Source organism: Amphibalanus amphitrite, unplaced genomic scaffold, assembly GCF_019059575.1.
Source record: "Amphibalanus amphitrite isolate SeventyFive unplaced genomic scaffold, NRLGWU_Aamphi_draft 000687F_arrow, whole genome shotgun sequence".
NCBI classification, from domain to species: Eukaryota; Metazoa; Arthropoda; class Thecostraca; order Balanomorpha; family Balanidae; genus Amphibalanus; species Amphibalanus amphitrite.
The window spans coordinates 226,252-244,046 of NW_024882181.1; positions in this window are offsets into that span (position 1 = coordinate 226,252).

Here is a 17,795-nt window from a genome sequence, read left to right on the forward strand (position 1 = left end):
CGCTCATATCAGCATCAACAGACAACAACCTGTTAATATTCACGGACTGCATATAATGGGGTTGGGAACTCGATTTTTTAAGAGAATGCATGAAAATGATCAAACTATTTTCACAGAATTTATGGTGCATACCATTGCCTCATAAAATCAATAAGCTGAGAGAAATGGGGGAAGAAAAATAGAAAACTTGTTTTGAAAAGTTCTTGAAAAAGATGCTCTTGATGCTGTTACGTCACATGTCACCTTCTGCGGTTGACAAATAATGGCGCATCTGGCGCACCACAGATTACATGTTATATCAATGGGTGAAAGATGTTGTTTGCTTCACTCTGCCATTCGCGCTGTTTTTAACTTTAAATTATGCTAAAACATTTACGGATGAAATGTTCAGTGTCAAAAATTGATGTGTCTGCCGTGTACTATATTCCCACTTAACATGAGCGCGTGATAAACATTTTATGTACCTTGAATTTTCAAATGATAAAGATGATGAATCGGAGGATGCTGAAAAGCAAAAGCTCATTCCAATATTTGGACTACTTTACGATTAAAATGTTTACATTTCTGTCATCTTATTGATTATTTATTTGTTCTTTTTTATGAAAATAACTTAAGGCGTTGAGAACCGAGGTAATTTCTATCTACCGTGCCTTAACTTACCAGCAACAGCAATCTATCTACGCTCTACGGTGGCAAGGGAGACTGTGAAAGAAGCGTAAGATGGATTCTAAACAATTCTTTTGTGATATACTGAAGGGCAAAGTGCAGAGAAGAGCGTACAAGTCCTGTTTTGTGCCAGGCTGTTGCAGTAGCACTTATGAAACTCCGAAAACGATCTTCGTTCATGTCCCGAACAACATTACCCTGAGGAGATGATCGTCTGCAATAGCAGGAAGAGCTGATGCAAGTACTTTGAAATCCACTATCAAGTCGGTGCTATTGTTGTAATGATCACTGTGAGGTGAGATATTTTGTGCAAGGGCTGAGTGTAATGCCCAGGAAATGACCTCCATTCGCCCCCTGACCGGTCAGGGTTATAAAATTTGAGTGGATGGCGGTCCGTTTGGGGTTCAGATGTCAATTGTATTTGGTTACTGTCAAACAATACATGTTATGCTGGCAGCGAATGTGTGTAACGTCGTTTTTCGAAACAGAAGTTGGAACTGTAACGGCAGAGTGCTTGCTGGTCTCATCGTAAGTATTGTAAGTGTTGTAAGCAAAAGCATTGTCAATATTGTAAGTATTGTGAGCATTGATGTATGGTAGATATCACCTCACATGATCTCGGCTCAGATAACCCTCTCCGGTGTCCCTGTCAGTAAATGGCACCTGGATCATTACAGATAAGATAATTTGTCATAATTCTTAAAGAATTGGGTGGTTTTGACTCGTTTACTCGAGGTGCAGGTCGCATTTCAATACTTTTCCATAGGCTTGCAATGTAAAGGTCACGACTCTGACCTAACCTCAGGTCACAGATAAAAAATTCTGAGATATACAAACGACACATACTGCAGGTACTGTTTTGAAGACTTGATGAGAGGAAATAACTTCGTGAAAAACTCAAGCTCTGACGTGTTTGCAAACTTTTCTGAGGTGGGGTCAACAAACCCGCTCTGGTTACCTGACCTGACCTGACCCGGCATTTTTTTTTTTTTTGCTGAGATGTGCGCAATGAGCATTTAGGAAAAGTCACCAAATATGAGCTGAATGTCTCGCGGCGTTTGGCAATTGTACAAGAAAATCCTGAAAGGTCTCCCCGTCCGAAATAGGGTTAATGTGTATATGAAGAGTTGCAGATGCCAAACATACCCAGATCTAAGACTGCAGTTCCCAGCGCCGCTGCAACGTTTTTAAAACAAACATACATAGGACATACAAACATGTTTATTTGCATCTGTTTTGGATAATAGCAACTCATGGCGCCATCACCCGCGATAACTGTTAGGATTTGAGATATATTTTTATTTAGGCCATTAGTTTGGCTGTAATGTTTATTAATATTAGTTGGGCGGAGTTTGGTAGTTTTTTATTTAACTTGTGGTATGTTGTGCTGATTGCGGGTTGTTCAAACCTTTCAAATGTAAGGACCTTATTGAACTCAACCCTACCCCTACACTACCCTACATACGACTGGACGCTTTCCAAGCCCACAAGCATGACGACGCCGAGATGGAATGTAGCCGGCAAATCACCCTCGCCATCTGCTCTAGAGCACACAGCCGCTATTTGAGTTCGGAAGTGGCCAAAATGCGATAACTCGTTAACCAGTTGACATTTTGCCAAGGAATTTTTATTGTATGTGAAGTCAACCGTAAGGTCACATATGGGAACGTATGAGCATCCATGCTGATACATCATTGCCGTAAAAAATATTTTTGCTTGTAATCGCGGATGACGGGTATATCCCATAACGTGGGTGACTCGGGAGGGGATTCTGCATAGCTTCCCTGCTGTCTTCGAAACTACTCGTTCAATACTAAAAGTTCAAACGGCTTCTGATAGGAATAGCTGACAAACGAAACCTAACTTTGTCACAAAAGGGTCATGGAAAGGTCATGGGTCACAAAAGGTCATGGAAAATGTCATGGAAGGAAATGTATACATTTTTAAGGTCATGCGACACATCTTTAATGGTCCATTTCGGCAAAAGCATCTAAAATGATGTCATCTGGGTCGTCCGATTCGAAACTATTTCCATTCGACAAATGAAGGTCAGGTCACGGCGAGGTCAAAAAGGTCAAATTTTGAAGTTGAACATTCTCAACAAAAAAGATGTGCATCGGATGCAATTTGAGCTCTGGAACACGATGATGCTATTCGTTTTGGTTTGCGATGTCAAGAACGTAGGGGAGAGCGGGGCCAGTTGAACCACTTTTTATATATTGACATGCACAGCGAGATCTAGTTGTCATATCAAAAAATGCACAATGCCATGACAAAATATGCTCTTTTGGCTTTATTTTAAGATATGTAAAATTATGTTTCAAACATATTTTGCTGCCAAATGCATGCTTATAAAACAGCTCTACGCCCGTTTCAAATGACCCCGATGCGAGGTTCAATTGAACCAGCCCATGGGGTCAATTGCACCTATCCTTAACAATGGGATGTTTTCCTCTTTAAGGCCACTTTCTTAAGGAGATTTTTTGTCCGGTTTATTTTTCCAAATGTTACATTCAATAGGTCGTTGGAAAGCTAAAAGTGCAAAGTTCCTCATAATAGGTGACCTAAAGTACATAGACTATGGTAAAATGGGCGGATGAGAAAAATTAGAAATATCTCAGGCTATAGTGTGCTTTCAAGCAAAAGACTGGAGAAAAAGGGGTCAAAAATTGAGCTCTATTAAACTACTATTTCAGTTTAAAAGCTCATTTCAAAGGTGGACTATTTCCTTTAATGTTTACAGCCCCTGAACAATAACCATTGCAAAGGTCACCGGGGTCAATTGAAACGGCCTGTGGCCCTGTTTCAACTGACCCTCAGAAAAGCGTTTCAATTGACCCCATCCGCTCCCGCCATCTCGCACGCGCCGTAAAGCACATGTCAAACGAGCTGGAGGGACGGCATCATGCTGAATGAAGGGCCAAATAAGGTGTTATTCCGGAGCCAGGAGTTCTTCTTTCAGCAAACAAAGGTATATGAGATATCACAAAATATTCATAAAAACGATTTCTCCCAAACGCCCCTTAAAAACACAAAAACAATTGTCAAATCAAAATTACCGTCCGTTTGCCGCCCAAACGCCGTTGACAAAGGAAGTGATCGAGCGCGGATGCGCAGTGGTGTCGGCAACGCCATATGTTGCATATTGTTGAAAATAAAGCCATGTTTCATCTGACCCCGTGTTTCAACTGGCCCCGCTCTCCCCTACTGAAATTGCCTTAACAATATCGAAAATTGTGATTAACCGACTACGGTAAAATGCAAAAGTCGATAACATTGCCATTTCTGAAGATATCTGACTGAAACTTTCCAAAAGCAATGCAAATGTTACATACAAAAGCCAATAAGGTTCATTCTGGTCGATGGCTGCTCCCCAAAACTATGAATGTTATCAATCATATCGGACATTCTTACGATGTTCTGTTGGCTGGATGTCTTTTTGCTTTATTGAATTTGATCAGACTACATTCAGTTAAGACGACGTACATTTATTGGTCACCAGAAAGTATACCCACAAGTCAATCGACAATCGACAATCGACAACCAACAAATGCAATCGACACGAGCGTCGAGCACCCCTCAGCACAAACAACTGCCGGGGGCGGTAAGACGGACCGCGCTCCTCTCTCGCAGCTGATTGGTCAGCTGCCGAACCGCACGGACGTCAGCTGCACGGCCGCCGCCCGGCCGACCTGACCGGGGTCGGCCGGGCGGCGACCTAGCGTCACTAGAACTGCAATAACTTTTGCCGGCAGTGTGATGCCGACCTAATTTTTTCAGCAAATGAATCACAATTGTACAGTATATGTTATGGACGTTGTCTCGATGTGAAGCACGCTGTGCGTTTTTTGGTAGGCCTATGTAAATATTGAAATCCTCAAGCCCTTCTGCTTTGTGCAAGTGTGCAACAATTAGCTTACAATAACTGAGTGGGAAGTTTTTTAGATGCACTATTGTTACCAATGGATTCCGCACATTTTCCCCTTTCAGCTGATATCTTACTTACGCATTTTTAAGCAAAGAATATGACAGGAGACTCGTCAACATTTACATGAAAATCGCAGCACAAGTTCGGTCTCACCGCTCACGGAGCAAAACAAAACGGTGTACTTTAGGAGCCCACCAATCTGTGCCAGAATGAGTAAAAATTTTTCTGGATGATATTTTATACAGTCTGATCAATTTACGACCAGAAAATGTGAGAAAATCACGCTTTAAAATTTGTCGAAAATTAGGGTATTGGCCACTTCTGAACCCGGATAGCGGCTGTGTGTAGAGGGGCGGCGTGTGGGGCGCCGCTTAGCCTATGGGGGTGCACTTCTAGTGGATGGGGGACGGGGGTGCACCTGCACCCCTTTCATATGGAAAGTTACTTCCCTGATTACAGCTCCCCGTATTGCACCTAATCAGGGAACGGCCAGCAAACGAAGGAACTATTTCTGGATGACAGGCGAATAGCCGCTCACGCAAGGAGCGGAGCTCCGCCCCGTCCAAAGTGGCCAACAAAGCAGAGACAGAGGCAGCATCACATCTTCCATCAAAGAACTGGTTTCTGGCTTGGAAGATGAGCTCCATCTTTGCATCCGAGTCGGTGCTGTCAGGAATCAGCTGGTCTAATGGAGTGAGAGTAGTGAGACGACTAGCTATTGTATCAGAGCTGCCTGGTCTTCGTAGCATTTGCACCGATTCTTCTCGATCGGACTCTGAATTCTGTCCCTCCTGCGTATTACTTGAGGCATTGCTATGTAGCTAAGTCTTTGGCAGAGTTTCATTATCCATTCTTTGCAAACAGTGCCATAACAACACAGTTAATTAATCACCAAGCTGTTTTGCAAGTTCCAATACAGTTGAATATCGCACGCGATTTGAGTGCAAAAATCAAGAAAAGTGCCAATTTGTTCCCGTAAAAGATTTTGAATATTGACCTAAAAAAAATGAGTAATTTCCAGATAAAATAACAGCGAAATCAGTTTTCGCTTGCCAATAAAACTCACAGATATTGAAGCTCCATTATTAAAGGAACATTTTAGTATATGCCATTCTTGATAAAACTTCTTAGCCACGCAATACCAGCGCAAAATAAAGAGACACTGAAAACACGACCAATCACTCCGATTTACCATAGGAAAATACATAGACAATGTATGTCTCAACTGCGCCAAATATACAGACAGTTATATACCTACATGTGACGTCATGATTAGCCCGACCAATCAGAAGCAAGTCGTTTTCAGCCACAAATAATTAATTTCTGAACTAACGAGGCATTTTTTTAACAAAGTGATTTAAAATTAAATCATTAAAAATTCTGAGCTTTTTTATTTTACCAAAACATACAGAGCATGCAGATAGGTCCCAACCCTATTAAGGTGACAAATATTCACCAATTTTGCTGTGAACGACCTCGTCACGATCCTAACAGACACCGAAACCCCTTCTCTGATGATAGAGACGGAGCAGTTTCCTAGGTCGACAGACCTTCTGAAAAAGTATCGCGAGCTCTATCAGGAAATGCGGGCACAGTTTATTGCCCAGGGCCTGGACCGTGACCCTATGTCTGACCCTGAACTAGCGAGATACCTGTCTCGTGGGGGCAAAGGGAGCAAGTAGGGAAATGGAGATGGAAGCGTTTTTTTTTCTTGCTGCCTTGTGTACAACGCGTGACCTGTCAAAGGTAAATATGCATTTTTATTTTCATCGAAAGGTACGGAGTGCATACAATTAAGGTGACCAATTTTCATCGAAATGTATAGGTCAATTAAGTTATCGAGATGCGATTGCTAAAAACACAATTTTTTAGGACCTCGGAGCTGTGGATCAGGTGGCCCGGCGCGGGTCAGTCGGTGACCGGAGACGCGGGCTGCGGTGTACTTGTACCGACTTAGTTAACGACTGCTGTTAAAGACTACTTTTTGCTGTTGACTACATTTTGCGCATCAACTTTTCGCGCACCTATTAACCTTCGCCCCAGTGGAGGGGGGGGGGGCATATGTTACCACCCTGTCGCGTTTTTTGCCTATAAATAAAAAAAACCGCGGCGCGTAGCGCCGCGCCGCTTGGCATAGCTTTTGTACATCAATTTTGGACAATCTGTGAAATTTTTGACCCCAGGTCATGTCAGGTCAGGTCACCAGGTCAAGTTAACTGACCAGGCCTAAAAAATTGCAATCATGTCCAGCCTGCAGTGTTTGTCACAAAGGTTTTAAACTTGGTGGATTGCATGATGTTATGGGCGCCTACAATTTGTATATCTCGGATTTTTTTATATCCGTGAGCTAAGGTCAGGTCAGTGGCGTGACCTTACCATTATAAGTCAATGGAGAAAAATGAAAATGCCTCTAGATCTGTGTGTACGCATAGGAACAGTCCAAATATTTCGGAATCACAATGATTTGGACCACCCGTGACGACCAAGGTGTCTTTTTTGCTGATAGCCTCTAGAAAGGTCACCCGAGGTCATTTGAGGCTACAAACAGATTTTTGCCAATAACTCGCGATTGGAAAGAGATAGGACGCTGGGGATGGCCTCATTGTGTTTGTCTTGTTGAGACGCATCGATTGATATGCAACATGACCTTTTCCGGTCAGGTCATGACCTTGACCTGAGGTCAAATTTTCAAGTTAACCTTTCAAGGTCAAATTATAGTTCATTCGACGCGTCTCGTCGAGAGGAATACAACTCTGGCAATAGAAATGTCGTGGCTTTTTGTAGTCAAAAGTTATTGTCGAAAAACTCCTTGCGAAAAAAAACAGCTATTTTTGAGTTTTTGCCCTCTGGAGGCTAAACCGTTGACCTGAGGTCAATTTTGATGATTACCTTATCAAAAGAAGAGTTCAAAAGCTATCGATTGCGTTTCCATGCGTTTTTCTAGCTATCATAGTTCCTGAGATAAATGCATGTTTTCTGAAAAATATAATATAATGACATTTGGCAAATTTTGACCTTTGATGACCTCCAGTGACCCCAATATTGCTCCAAGATGAAAAATGACCGAAATAATTTCAAACGTACTCATTAAGAGCTATCGACTGCTTTTTACCGCGTCTTTCTAGCCCTCTTAGTTTTTGAGTTAGAGGTGGGTGGTAACATATGCCCCCCCCCCCCACTAGGGCGAAGTTGGCTGAGACCGCCACTTGGGCGCGGGTTAACTATTTGCTTGTTGACTCTTTGTGTGTTGACTTTTAGCGTGTTGACTTTTAAGCATGTCGACTTTTAGCGTGTTGACTTTTAGCATGTTGACCTTTCGCGTGTTGACTTTTAGCGTGTTGACTTATAGGCGTGTTGACTTTTAGCGTGTTGACTTTTAGGCGTGTTGACTTTTAGCGTCTTGACTTTTTGCGTGTTGACTTTTTGCGCGTTGACATTTTGCGTGTTGACTTTATGCGTGTTGACTTTTAGCGTGTTGACTTTTAGCGCGTTGACTTTTTGACATGTCGGCCTTTTGTCTCTTTGACATTATGTCTTTTGACTTCTTGCGTGTTGACTTTTAGCTTGTTGACTTCTGGCGTGTTGACTTTTTGGCAGGTTGACTTTTTGTTCATTTGACATTTTGTCCTTTGACTTCTTGCGATGTTGACTTTCTGTCTGTTGACTTAATGTCCTTTGACTTTTTATCCGTTTACTTTTAACGTTTTGACTTTTCATCCGGGAATCGGTGGCGGCTCGTCACAGTGCACAGTGGGGATTTTTCCGATCTAGCACATATTTATTCGTAGAGGGCAAACCATAGGTAGAATTGTAGCCAGATTGTGCACATATGTTGGCTGGTGTGTCCTAGTGAGAATTTTACCTGTAAATGTGCATAATCAACATAGTATAGGGGGTTCAATTGGACCCCCCGCTCAGCCGTTTGGCCCCTGATCAAGCTAGAGCTTCGCGGAAAAGTCAAGCGTGCTGCCTATGACGAAATGAGGCCGAATATATTCAATTTCAAAGTCCAAGGTTATAAGCTGACTTTCCAAGTCAGTTTAATGACCCAACTAAAGTTGGGAAATCGAGACCTCTTGAAACTTCGCAAAGTTAGGGTGTTACGGGGTATTTTGGGGTGCTGATCACGAATTTCATGTTAGTTTTGATCACAGACGATGTCTTTATGCATTTAGGCCAGGTAGGGTCAGGTCAGATTAGATCAACTAGTAGGCGTCCTGCCGGCCATCCATAGAAGTGTCACCTACTACTGATAGCTTCGTAGCATGGAACGAAGGCACCAGAACTACTTCGTAAATATTCATATGCTGCTAAAATCGAAATCAGCACCAAAAACTACCCTAGAAACAAGTAAAACTCGAAAAAGTGAACCAAGGTCATCAAAAGGTCAATGACCTTGACTTGACCTTCACGTGACCTTGCCACTCACCATTATGCATGGCACCAACATCATTTCACATATTTGAACGTTTAAAACCACAAAAAGACTGGAAACCGCGGATAATGTGAGCTGGCATACGCCGAATCGCGATTCCGGCCAAACATGGTCTCGAGAAATATGCCACAGGTCAAAGGTCAGTTGGGTCAGAGTCATGAAATTTTTAGGTTAGATGTAACATTGATGATCTCGAGGGCACCGAAAGTTTCGGCGCGATCGGCCGCTTTTTGCGCGAGTAATTTGCGGAAAACCATGGGGTTTTATCCGACCCCTCCCCCTCCCCCTCCCCACAAGTGCGATGGTTGGTTACCGTATGTATATTGTATAATTTACGCTTGTCATCCTATTCCTAATGAATGTGTCTCAGAAAATATGCATCTTGATCTTATAAATCACGAAGTAAAATTATTCGCCTATGTCCGGAACCTACCTATATCGTGCTGTTTGCCCTAGCGCTCCTCGAGTGGGGTGTTAAGATACTCTAATGTGAATATTCCGTGTTCAGGCAAGTTTCGGCAGCCAAACTAGGCGTTGTCTTGTGCAGGAGAAAGTGGCGAATTCGATAGGATATATTTCGGAGTGGAAAAGTGTGGAGAACATTGTTGATTTCCTACATTTATTTAGAATACCATTCCTTCAATATGGTGTCTGTAAGGGTTTTTTGTAAAGGGCATTTTTGTGACCTTAGTAAGGTTGTGGCATACTTTCTGTTTGCCATTCCATTCCTAATAAAGGTGCCTTTCAGACGATATGCAACTTTAAGACCTCGCAAGATTAAAACCAACAGGACAGGACAATGAAATTGAGCTATACTTTCGGGCCTTGCTGAGCCCATTGAGAAATCACGCATGATTGTGAACTTTGGGCGCATTTTTCCTAGTTTTGCTGTAGACATACAGATAAAACAATGCCATATATGAAAAATTCAGACATTTCTTAGCCCCACTGACACAAAAAATAAACAAAAATCCAAAAAAGATTTTTTGAATTAATAGGCGCTAGATCGGAAAAATCCCCACTGTGCAGTGGTGGGGACGGAAGCCGGGGGTCTCATATCGCACAGGTCGCCCGAGCAGGCCGGTCATTTATCTACAGTCGTCACAATGTTAGTCGCTGTTGTTAGTTTAGTCGACAATGTATAATCGTCGCAGTTTTCTACAGGGGTGATCGACGGATAAACGGTAAGTTGTTTTTTTCCACTATACAAGTCGCTATCCTATATAGTGATGTAAATTACAAGAAATCGGAATATCGATATCAAACCAAATACCAAACAAATCCGCATGGAAATACCGAAACCAAACCAACTTGGGAAGGTAAGGGTAATACCAACTTTTTACCATTTTCTCAGCCCCTCATACATTAGTGTGGGTTCATAATAGCCGTTTTCACGACGGGCTATCCGGCGGGTGCACCTAATTTGACCAAATCTGCACCTAATCTCTTTTACAGCAAATATCTGTATTTCATGAATTTATTTCAGCGTTTTAATCGATGATACTCTGATAATATGACAAAGCAGGCATATAAACAATTAGTGCAACCCTAGCTGAAAGCTACTAAGAGACACACTGAACCTAAGTTGACCAAATCTGCACCTAATTTGCACCAGATGTACACCAAATGTGTACGAGATGGCCGTCGTGAAAACGGCTATTACCAACGAAAACCAAACACATCAGGATTGAAATATCAACATGAGGGCACTGAGGGTAATACCAACTTTTTACCATTTTCTCAGCCTCCTATACATTAGTGTGGATTCATAATACCAACAAAAACCAAACACATCAGGATTTAATAATACAATACCAAGTTGGTATCGGCTTGGTGTCGGTATACCAAAATGTTGGTATCAGTTTGACATCTCTAATCCTATATTGATTGCAAATGTTTAACCCGCGCACCGACGGGGGTCTGCGCCAACTTAGTACCGACGGGGGGGGGCGGATGACCGCCCCCCCCCCTGAGATCTCGAGAACGAAGCAAGATAGCGACAAGCGGTAAACGGCATCGGATACGCACGGAAAAGGTCTACAATTTTTACTAAGGTCATTTTCAGGTCAGGTCAAAGATGACGTCACAGGGGTCGAAAAAGTCAAAATGGCGGCGCTAGATATGGAGAGGGTTTTTCTCGAATAACTTTCGAAGTAGTCAAGATAGGAACAAACTAAGGGCATCATCGTGATCCTCTCGTCAATCCGCATCGAATGATATATATGTTGACCTCGAAAGGTCAAGGTCAAAGGTTGACCTCAGGTCACGTGACCTCGAGGTCATCATGTATATCATTCGATGCGTCTTGACGAGCTGAACACAATGAGACCATCCGCGCTGCTGTATCTTGTTCCTGTAAGGAGTTATTGGCAAAAAACCTTTGGTGACCTTTGATGACGTCACATGACCTTACAGCTGCCCAACAGCAAAACAGACCTCAAGGTAGTGAAGGTTGATCGTATGTGAAGTCATGTATGGTATATGGGGCCATTCCGACCCGTTTTAGTGGTAAAAACAGGGAGTTGATTTTTCCCCCATTGACTTATAATGGGGAAGTCGCGAAATTGACCTGACCTTAGGTCACCGACATCAAAATTCCGAGATATACAAATTGTAGCTACTAATGACCTAATAACATCCTGCGACTTTCAAAGGCCTCCGATATCTACTGTAGCTCTGGCACGGTGACAAAGTTGCAAAAAAGTGACGAGGTTGGGTCATTCAAAGTGACCTGGTGACCTGACCTTAAAAGTTAGGAGGTTCAAACTTGCACACCATGTGTAAAATTGATGAGAGAATAGTCATACCAAATTTCGCGGCGCTACGCGCCGCGGTTTTCCCGCTATCCGCGAAAAACCTCAGGGGGGGGGCGGATATCCGCCCCCCCCCCCGTCGGTGCGCGGGTTAAATTATTCAGCTACCGAATAGCACTATACAAAAGCTGAAATGTAGCATTGCACTGGATTTAGTTGAACAGTGATAATTACTTATAAATGGAAATAAATGATCATTAACCCGCGCTCCACTGGGGTCTGCGTATAACGCGCCCTACTGGGGGGGGGGGCTATTTATAGCCTCCCCCTCCTAACTCCGAAACTACTGGGCCGATCGTCAAAATTCAAACGGTGTCTGATAGCTCATGAAAACCGTCGAATGTAACCTAATGTCATTGCCCTCGAGGTCACCGATGACATCACTGGTCAGGTCAAAGTAAAAATTATCGATGATTTGGCTTGTTCACATTTTGGGCTCTGGCCGCCGGCTTACTAGTCAGATCAGGCTCATTTTTGGTTTAAACACTCATGAATAGATAATTTAGAGATACCCTGAGGGTACCAAACTTGTGCTTTGATTTTCAAGTCAGGGTCAGGGCATCACAGTTCACGGAAATATTATATCATGGATTGGTCATGTGACATATGTTTTATGGTCCATTTAGGCCATATTTTTTTCGAATTCGGTGTCACCTGTGTCATTTGAAGGCCATTTTAAGCTGAATAAGTTAATATAGATATAGTCAGGTCACTCTCAGGTAAAAAAATAAGGTCGAATATCACAGCTGATTATATTTTACAAAAAAAAAATGTGTCCACCGCTTCCCTGCTCCAGTAAGCAGGAAGCGAGACAGGGAGAGAGAGAGAGAGAGAGAGAGAGAGAGAGAGAGAGAGAGAGAGAGAGAGAGAGAGAGAGACTCACTTTCTCTCTCCCCCTTCCTCTCTCTCTCTCTCTTTCTCTCTCTCTCTCTCTCTCTCTCTCTCTCTCTCTCTCTCTCTCTCTCTCTCTCTCTCTCTCTCTCTCTCTCTCTCTCTCTCTCTCTCTCTCTCTCTCTCTCTCTCTCTCTCTCTCTCTCTCTCTCTCTCTCTCTCACTGCGTATATGCTTTTTTTAACCCGCGCCCGGCTGGGGGTCCTGGATTTCCACGCCCTGCTGGGGGGTGTTTGAACACCCCCCCTTCTAACTCGGCTCCTGGGCCACGTAGCGATACGCGGAAGGCGGCGTTCGAAAGAGCGTCAAAAATAATGAGGAAATCACTTCGGTCAATTTTTTGGTCAGGTCAAAGGTCAGGTCACCAGAGGTCATTGAAGGCAAATTTTCGCCGATTTCCAGGTCGAATGTCGACAATTTCCAAGAAGCCAACGCATAACTCGGGAACCAATAGAGCTACAGCGCCGCGGAAAAGCGCATTCGATAGCCCTATTAACGCCCTTTCTGAGTAATTTTCTCAGATTTGACCTAACGTCAACGGTTTTGCCTGCAGGGGGCAAAAACTGCAAAAATAGCCGATTTTTTCGGAAACAGTTTTTCTGCAATAACTTTTGACCCAAGCATTGTACGAGCTTACTTTTACCGGCATCGTGTTCCTCTCGTCAAGACGCACCGAACGAACTATAATTTGACCTTGAAAGGTCAACTTGAAAATTTGACCTTGAAAGGTCAACTTGAAAATTTGACCTCAGGTCAAGGTCATGACCTGACCGGAAAGGGTCATGTTGCATATCAGTCGATCCGTATCGTCGAGCTGAACACATCTAAGGCGTTTTCATCGCTCTAGCATGCCTCTATCAAAAGTTATTTGCGAAAAACTGTTAGATACCATTCGTGACCTAAGATGACCTCAGGGCATAAACAGGGGTCACAGACACCATTTTCATGTTCAGTGTGTCTAAACCACTTGTAATTCAGTGTTTGGGAGTGTTTATAATGTCTTTCGTCCAAAACAGGCGCATTTCAATTTTCTCCCATTGACTTATAATGGTGAGGTCGCAAAATTGACCTGACCTTAGGTCATCGATATCAAAATTCTGAGATATACATTTTGTACATGCTAATGCTCTTAGCAATCGCTGAAAGTTTCAAAGCGATCGGTCACTCGGTGTAGCTATGACAGACATTGAAACTTTTTATGAGGTGAGGTCACTTCGAGTGACCTCGTGACCTGACCTTGAATGACCTTCGTCTGAAATTTTCACAACATGTGTAGAATTGATGTATGATAAGGTGTACCAAAAACGGCGGCGCTCCGCGCCGCCGTTTTTGAGATATTCGCGAAAAACCACAGGGGGGGGTGTTCAAACACCCCCCCAGCAGGGCGCGGGTTAAAGAAAACTATAGCTGTCTCTGGAAATAGCAAAGCAACAAAGCTGCCTTATATGGCCAAAACTTGAGACCCTGACGTGATATCACCGGGCTCCACTTATAGCGCTGGCCTGCACCGCCACGTCCGGCACAGGAAGGGCGACGGCGACTTCAGCCGCATGAAGGCCGTCAGATAGGCGGGCCGGCACCGTCGTCTCCCCACTAGCCGCAGGCAGGATGGTGCGGTTGGCTGATGACGGTCCGAGAGGGGGGGGGGGCGGTGACATCATGCCAGTCTGGAAAATACTGCGCAAAATAGAGCTGACGCGACTTGCCCGGGTAAGGCCACATGATCATGACAGCCTGTGGCTTCATGGTCAGGTTAGTGAAATTTGCAAAATAAAAATAACTCTTGATGTATTGAATGGTCGGTTTTACCATGATCAAATAATTAAATATGGTGATGAAATTGACCAATAACATGGCAGTAAGACGAAAGTTCGTTCTATATTTTCGGCCTTATTTTGTTATAGGTATAAAAATACATCTCACTGCCATGTTATTTGTCAATTTCATCACCATATTTAAATAAAATAAATTTGTTTTTTTGCAGAATACCTCCCATTGGAGGATAGCCAGTGTCAGAGCTGTCCGAACAGTCCAGTTGTGACATTTGTACTTGTATTTACAGCATCACACTGAGCCGGGATATCCCCCTTTCGGATTTCCAAAAATAGCTCATGTAAAATAGCAGGAAGGTGATGAAACTTTGAGTGATTTCGTGGTCATTGATTTTACAACTTCTCGAGCGAAAAATTGACCGTATAACCAAAAACCCAAGATACCTATAAGAAACAGGTAGGTCCGATGTTTTGAGTAAAGCCCAGTAAAGCCCTGGTGACGTCACTGACATTTCCTATATGGAGAATTTCGCCCATAAGGAAAATATTTTACATACGGAAATTTGTATTTCATTAGGAAAAAATACATTCTTTCAATTTCATCATGAAACTTATATAATTTAATTAAAAAACTTGAAATCCTTTGAGTGCTTGTCCCAACCTCTGCTATACCTTTGGTCACGTGACTTCCATGATAAACTTTGCGTTTTGCAATGTTATGACTTAAACAGAAGCAATAAATGTTACAAGCGTATTATTTATGATGTTTTAGGCAGCAATCGTGTAATAACATCCTTGAATTATATACATTCTGCTTAAAAGACGTCACGTGATGTTACCAGATTGTGCTCGGACAGCATCTTCTTGAACTTCGATTTTGAGTACTTTTTACCTTCATTGAGTCCTAATAACGGACGTTTTTAGTTATAAAATGAAGCAATGAATCTATTGAGGGCAATATTTAATCATTTTTGCACTTTCAAGCCGGGCTATCCTGGCATGAACTTCGGCCGGTTTGTGTGTGAAGCCTATGGTGAAGGGAAAACTTCACGCCCGGCTGACGTCACAGACCTCGGCTACCAAATCGTGTCCGGTGGGGGTCGCAAAAACCCTCCATCAATGACATCTCTCGAGACCATGTCAGGCCAGAATGGCGATTGGACGTAACAGCAAACGCAATATCTGCATATACGTGAAAAATTGTCCTGATGTGTGCGTACGACAACGGAAGGATCAATGCTTCATTTAAACTTCTCGGAGGAGAAGTCAAAATTATTATTTCCTTAGGGCTATGGTAATCAAGTCATTTTTTTCCAGGTGTTGTCCATCTGAACTTGACAGTCACGTGACCCATTTGACCTTCGGATCCAATTCTGGTAGTCAATTCTGGCGCTTTTGTTACCATAGCGAAAAATATAACCCCGTGTTCAAAGTTTTGCTGACGACGAAGATTCTGCGTAATCTGGCCAATGACGTTCGAGAACCGCGGCCAAGCCCCGCTGATCTTGAACGTGATTGGTCGGACGGCGTTTAGAATCTTCGTCGTCCGGGAGACTGCGAACACGGGGTAAGCCAAGGGGTAAACAATCTGTGCGTGGAATGGGGAGTGGTGAATGTGTAAGGGCGATGATAGGCTGATTAGTCGATTTTTATTTATACTATTATCCTTATTACACATTCTGATCATTTTGTTTATGTTCAGGAGTTTTCTCTGTTGATTTAACATCAAAAACTTTGTGTTTTACTGTTAATGCCAAGTGCCATGTTGATATTGAAATTGGGTTACAATTTCACATTCACCTGTTTTTCTATGGCCTGTTGTGCATCATATTATTGGTAATGTGAATATAGGTACTCCATACACTGCTATTTTTGGGTATATATTAATGTCTGACCTGATTTTACTTCACGTCTTCACTTCACCTTATATTTTCTTGCAGCAACAGTTATCACACCATTATTGAGCAAACATAAGGGTGGTCAGTCGGGGAAACTATGGTAAAATCTGCCATTTTTAGCAGTCTGCTATTTTTAGCAGAATTCTGCTAAAAATGGGTACGAATCTGCTAAAAATGGGTACGGTAAAAAGTACTGTTTGAAAACTGGTCAAACATTCATCTTTCACTCAGAAACACACTATTTTGCATGCAATGTCTATACTACAATTCTCACATTTTCAAATGAACCTATCATTTGCCTAAAAACTTTAAGGAACAATGCTGTAAATTTTGCTGATTCAGGAAGCCCCAAATATTAGTAGAAACTGCTATTTTTAGCAGCTGCATCTGCTAAAAATAGCAGAAGATATATCTATGTATCTATTGATCAATGGTGAAATGTACATGTATAACTGAGCTTTGGCACCCCACGCCCACTCCATCCAGTATCCACCAGAGGAGGCAGTACACTGTTGCCTAGCAGCACCATCTTAAGGCAATGGCACAGTTGACCAGGCTGAAACAGAGACCGAGACCGAGACCGGAGACCGGAGACAGAGACAGAGACAGAGAGAGCTTTTTACAGCATTCAAAAGTGTGGAAGGTTTCTTGAAAACAGTCTGATTACTGCAATACGTGTCATCATGTACCCCACATATCAAAGTTTACTAAGTCCTAGCACGTCCAGACAAGACTGAGACAGTATGCATTTCAAACAGGCAAAAGCATGCAGACACATACAGAAATAACATCAGGTTCTTAAACCGTGAAGCCCCATTACCCATATGGCCCTCGTAAGATCTGTGGTAGACTCACACCATGCAACATTCAATATTCATCTGGTCACGCAATCACTATGCAATGATAATGATCAACAAATAAACACACCCACACCAATGTTTTATAAGGTTTGGCAATTTGATGTTGATTTTTGAAAATAATAGTCATCTTGAGGAACAAAACATGTGAAAAAAATAGTAAATAATTGACCACCAGCCTGCAGCCTGACGTGTTTGACTGCTAGGCTGTGCCAAACTTCTACTCATTTCCCAAAAAAAGAATTGTCTTAATTCAAAATAGCTGGTCATTACATACACTTTAAAGTCTGGAGAATAAGATGGAGGTAACATTTTTAACCAAAATGGATTATTAAACCACTAAAATGACATCCTAACCATTAAGGTTGAAAAGTCGTGCCAAGACCCAGCAGGGCATAAGCTGCTGTTTGAACAAAACCAGGCAATGCTATGTGCCAAATTTACCATTATAAGAAACACTGTGGCCAGGGTCATCTTAACAAACCACATAAACGGCTAAATTAACTATTAAAATATGCCTACATAGCTATTTACC